This window comes from Nicotiana tabacum, chromosome 10 (genome assembly GCF_000715075.1).
Source record: "Nicotiana tabacum cultivar K326 chromosome 10, ASM71507v2, whole genome shotgun sequence".
Lineage (NCBI taxonomy): Eukaryota > Viridiplantae > Streptophyta > Magnoliopsida > Solanales > Solanaceae > Nicotiana > Nicotiana tabacum.
In genome coordinates, this window is record NC_134089.1 from 167,379,663 (window position 1) to 167,385,244 (window position 5,582).

The 5,582-nt window shown below is 32.6% G+C and overlaps 1 long non-coding RNA gene across 1 annotated transcript; it reads left to right on the forward strand.

The window, feature by feature from the left end:
• Window positions 1-357: 357 nt before the first annotated feature.
• LOC107797923 (uncharacterized) lies at window positions 358-2,846 on the forward strand. Its single transcript, XR_012695893.1, has 2 exons — window positions 358-559; window positions 2,097-2,846. It is a non-coding gene; the product is annotated as an uncharacterized LOC107797923 (long non-coding RNA).
• The last annotated feature ends 2,736 nt before the right edge of the window (window positions 2,847-5,582 follow it).

Consider the following 5,582-nt stretch of genomic DNA (forward strand, 5'->3'; position numbering starts at 1 on the left):
AGTTCTCATTTGGCCATAAATTTTGACTTTATTTTTTATTATTTTTTTGAAAACATTGTTGCTTGAAATATGATCACATTTTGGGAAAAAATTCAAAATTTTCAAGTTTCGAAACACAACTTCAAATAAAATACACGTCCAAACACAACTTTAATTTTCAAAAATAATTTTTCAACCCAACTTCAATTTTTTTTTTTTAAATTTCAATCAATTCTATATCCAAATGCTAGCTACATTTAGTAGGGTCCTAACACTAAAATTGAACACCTAATGGGAATAAAAAAGAATTAAAAATAAAATAAAATAAAATACTACTCCTATCAATATAAGTAGGGAAGTAGTATTAAATTAAATTCAGACAGAGAAAAGAAAGGAAGAAGATATAAACGAGGGTGCGTTGTAGCGTGACTGTCAAATCTACATATTCTCTCTCTCTCTCTCTCTCTCTCTCTCTCTTTCTCTCTTTTGGGAGATTCGATTCAATCGCCGATCATTTCGGCTTTTCCAATCTATGTCTACTGCCTCTCTTCCCTAACTATAATGTTCTCAGATTTTCAAGGTACGTTCCCAATTCAGCTTTATATTTAAAAATGTTTAATTATACACCTACTCTTTATTCTTCTCTTTTCTCTTTGTTTTGAGTGGGAGATGAGAGCTCACATGAAAAGGATTTCTTAAGTTTTGGAGGTTTGTTAAATCTGTATCAATTATTATTTTTCTGTATTTGTATCCTTTTATAACTTTTTGTGTTGAGGGAGAATTTTCAATGAAGTTTGAGACTTCTTTTAAGTACAGTCCTTCCCCAAATATTTGTTGTTTTTTTAATTCAAATTTTGGGAATTTAAGCTTCTGCAACTTTGTAAGACTTCTCTGCAAAAATTCCAAATTTGAATTCTGTTTTGTTTCTTCTTTATGGTCTGTGATTTATTGTGTTTTTCAAAATGCTAATGTTTTTTTTTCCACCCCTTATATAGGGGATGGGGGTATGAGGGTGAGTGGGTGGGTGGTTATAGTGAGTCTCTGTGCATTTTCTTGAAAAGAATACCCATATGAGAGTTATGGCCAAATCTGCACTGCAAAAATAAATAGACTGGTCATTTCTGGGTCTGGAGATTCTTCTTTCAAATACTCTGAGCTTAGTTAGGTCCTTTAGCTGAGGGAGAATACACACAGTACCCACTAAAAAGGTTCCCTTTTTTGGAAAATAGGATCTGCTTTTTTTCATCTCATCATACCTAAAATAATACATAATAATAATAATGATATTAATAATTGCATACTCCATTTTTCTTAAATCTATCTATCCTTGTTAAAAAGTAGAACCCATGGGGTGAAAAACTGAGAAATCATGATTTCAATTTCAGAATGTTGTCTGTTTTGTACAACTTGTTCTTAAACAAATCATATAAATGAACACTTACCATGTTTTGTCTCTTAGGGGTCTTAGGGGTCGTTTGGTTTGTAGACAAGTTATGCTAGGATTAGTTATGTTGAGATTAGTTATGCAAGGATTAGTTATACTGATATTATTTTTTATTGACTGTTTGGTATGTTGTATTAATAATGATATTGTCATTTTAACTGCTTTATCATGGAATAACTTGTCTTGGGATTACTATTCCATCACCTGATAAGTATAAGTTATCCCGGTACTATTTTAATTCCGGGATTAGTAACCAAATAAGATATAAGGCAGTACTAAATTTTCTATCTCAAGATTATATTTCCTTATCCATCACAGGGGTAGAGCCGGAATGTCCCTCGTGGGTTCGGGTGAACTCAATAATTTTGGTGCAAACATTGTATTTGTGTGAAAAAACTCATTGAATTTCTATAATTTATTAATGTAGAATCCAATAACTTAATAGGATTTGAATACTGAACCTGCAAACTTGAAATCTTGGCTCCGCGTATGATCTATCATACCAAACGACCCCTTAGTCTTTACTTAATACTATAGCTGTACAGATGAGAAGTTATCATTATGGTTTTTTTTTTTCTTCTTAAACTAGCTTTAAATATACTCCCTTTTTTTCTTTTCCTCATTATTGTCTTCCGTTTTTTGTGGTCCTTTTCTTTGGGATCTACTTTTGCAGAACCTGTATTGAATTGAAAAGAGGATTCTTCTTCACCAACTAAGGACCTAAAAAAACAAAAGGAATTATGGAGGGAGATACATTTTCAGGCTTAGGTAATGGTACTCAAGTAGATGGAAAAGTTTTTCAGACATTCCAGAAGAGTTTTGTACAAGTGCAGAACATATTGGATCAAAATAGGTTACTAATCAATGAGATTAATCAGAATCATGAGTCCAAGATTCCTGATAATTTGAGCAGAAATGTTGGTTTAATCAGAGAGCTTAACAATAATATCAGAAGAGTTGTTGATCTTTATGCTGATCTTTCTTGTAATTTCACCAAATCAGTTGATGCTTCATCTGAAGGAGATTCAAGTGGTGTTTTGAGATCAGATGGAAAAGCTAATCACAAGAGAAGCAAGCCTCATGTTTAAAAGGGAAAAAAAGGATTAAAAAGTTAAAGTCCTTTTTTTAATCCTTTTTCTTGATTCTTTTATCATTGTGGAAACAAGAAAATCCCTAAATTCTCTGAGGTAGAAGAAGATAAATTAATGATTAGTTAATAGTATAACCTTTTTTATTTTTTATTTTCCTGTAGTTGTACTTTATTTAGTACCTTACTCAAAAATAATGACCCCCCAAAAATGTGTTCCTTTGTTAATGTTCACCTGCAGATCTAATTGAAGCAAAAGAAGATGTTTGTATCTTCTTGTTGGTAAATTCTTGATCTTGTTGACAGTTCAAAATCAAATGAGCTGTTGTTTGTTTCTATTTTATTGTTTCTTTTTGAATGAGCACAAATATATTGATTTTTGTTAAAAGGGATGTTGTGTAAATGTTTTAACTTTTTAAGTTTGTCAAAAGTTTAATGATATATATTTTTTGTATTGGTCTTTACAGATTTTTTCCATCATTCTCTTCTAATAAAGTTTCTTCCATACCACTTTTTGCTAAACTCCTTTTGTTCCTTTTGCTCAAAGACAGATTTCTTTTTCATATTATTTTGGTGGTGATAACTGCAACTAGTGGCAGACACTGTTTTAAGTCCTCCAATAAATCAAAGCTCTTTTATTTTGTTGGTGTTCAAGCTAGTTTGTGTGCACCACGATTAATTTCATGGGAGGATGCATGTTTTCTCCTATCAGCAGCCGGTATCAAGCAACTTTGTCCACCAAGGTTTGGTCAGATGGAAAGAAATAGCCTAGTGTGTATTGCGGAGGCGGATCCAGGATTTCAAGCTTATGGATTCGAGGTTCTAATCGTTTTAAGTTATTGAGTTCTAAATTAATAATTCATACATATTCAATGAATTTTTTAAAGACAAATACAGAGTTCAAAACAAAGCTACTGGGTTCAATCGAACGCGCTCCAGGCACTCTAGCTCTGCCCCAAGTGGTTTGTCTCCGCTAGAAATTGAACCCGAGACTTTGTGGGTTTTCACCCACTTCATACCACTAGGCTACACTCTTGGGTGCAAATCAAAGCTCTTTTAAGCCATCAGAATGTAAAATTTCCTGATAGGAAGCGTTTTCCTTTCACCGAATCCTTCACGCATTGCAAATCTAAATTAGTCTGACCAGTAAATTCGGACAACATATGATTAAACCCAAAAAACTATTGTATATATCCTTTCCCCCCCCCCCCTCAATTTATGAATATCTTTTTTGGGGAAAGTTATTATTGGTGATTTTCATGTGGAGAAAGAGACCAAAGGGAAAAAGGGGTTACTTTGATTGAAACATACATTTCTGCAATGAGACATTTTTGGGGAGAGAAAGCAGCTTTTAGATTAGATCTTTTTAGTTCCCAATCAGACAGCACCACAAGATAGGAATCTCAGACGAGAAATGAGGGGTCTTTGACCAAAATTTTAGTAAATATTTTCCACCCCATTTGTTTATGTTTAATGTTTGTTCCATCCAACGATAGTCTTATGGATAGTATTGATAGGGAAATAAATGAATAAATAATTCAATTGGTGGAATTTAAATATTACAAAAATAGAATTAAAAAAGGAAGTTTGGGGTTTGTTTCAAAGTTCAAACAATGCACTAGATTTCTAAGGGACAGACATATGTGAATAGTGATTCCCAACAATATGACAAAGGGCCCCAAATGGCTTTCTTTTGAGATAGAACTGAACTGAACTTCAAAATGCTTATACCCTTTCTCTACTCAGGTTTCTTTCTCTTTTGCAAATTGCAATAAAGGCACTTTTATTACTGGCTTCCATTTGATCCCACCAACATAATCCCTGGGTCCCATCATCAGTGACGGAACCAAAAATTTATGTTAATATACTGCATTTGTAAAGTAATTTTGGAGAAGATAAAATAATATATAAACAGAATTGTAAAAGAAATAAAATTTAATCCGAGCCCATTGAATTTACAGTGTTTTTTTAAGGAACTTAATTCCCTCCTAGTACCCGAGGTTGTGGATTATTTTCTCCCAGGATAGAACGAATTACACACTGGTATAACGGTACTTCAAACCCCAGTGGATAAGCGAACACAAAGATCGGTAGCAAATCACACTTACTGTTGCTTTCTTTGTAGTTAAAACAATGCAGAAGAAAGGGGGAGTATTCAGAAATTCGTATGAAAAATCTGAGATAATGAGCTGATATATATAGCCAATATGCTGAGTTCAAATTGAAGAGGTACAACTCTTCAGAAGGGCTATCATGACCGTTTACGCAAAACGACCATAACGTAAATGGCTATTTACGCAACAATAAAATGGGAATTCAAAACCTTATTTTTCCGTTACAAAAACGGAAAACAGACGGGAAGAGAACTTAATTTTTCCGTTACAAAAACAGACTGGCAGAGTCAATAAAACGGATAATTTGGATTTAATATTAATTTTTCGTTACAAATACGGATATTTAATAATATTACGTTAATATTTACTATTGACAAATAAATTTTGTCCAAAAAATTATTTAATCAACCATTTGACCAAATCCGAAGGCGAGCGACGACGACAACGCGCGACTTGCCTTCTTTTTAACTCTTTAAGAGCTAGAAAAAGAGCAATTATATATATACCCATCAAAAATATTTTCTTCTTCCAATATGGGACAACGCCCTTTTGTCAAGGAGGAAAATTCAAATATTTTATTTTCCTCCATTTCCCATTCACCCTCTTTTAAGCTTATTCTAGCTTAAAAAACCCAACAATTTATATAAAGAGATTAAAAAAATACTAAAATATTATGCTATGTATCTGAACCTACGACTTAAAGCAAAGTTTGAATCACTTTTGCCATTTGTTAGATTCTCTCTTATTTTAAAAGATTTCAATAATTTAAATATAATATTTTTTTTATATAGCATAAACAACAAAAAGGATTCAATTAAATTTCCTTTCTTCAACTTAGCTTCGCCCCAGCATGCCATCACCTCAACTCTCCCCCTTTTTAGTATCCCTTTAAGAAAATAAGAGTACAAATGATAAATCTGTATTATTACGTGTAAAATCAAACCAAATTTGATCGGTT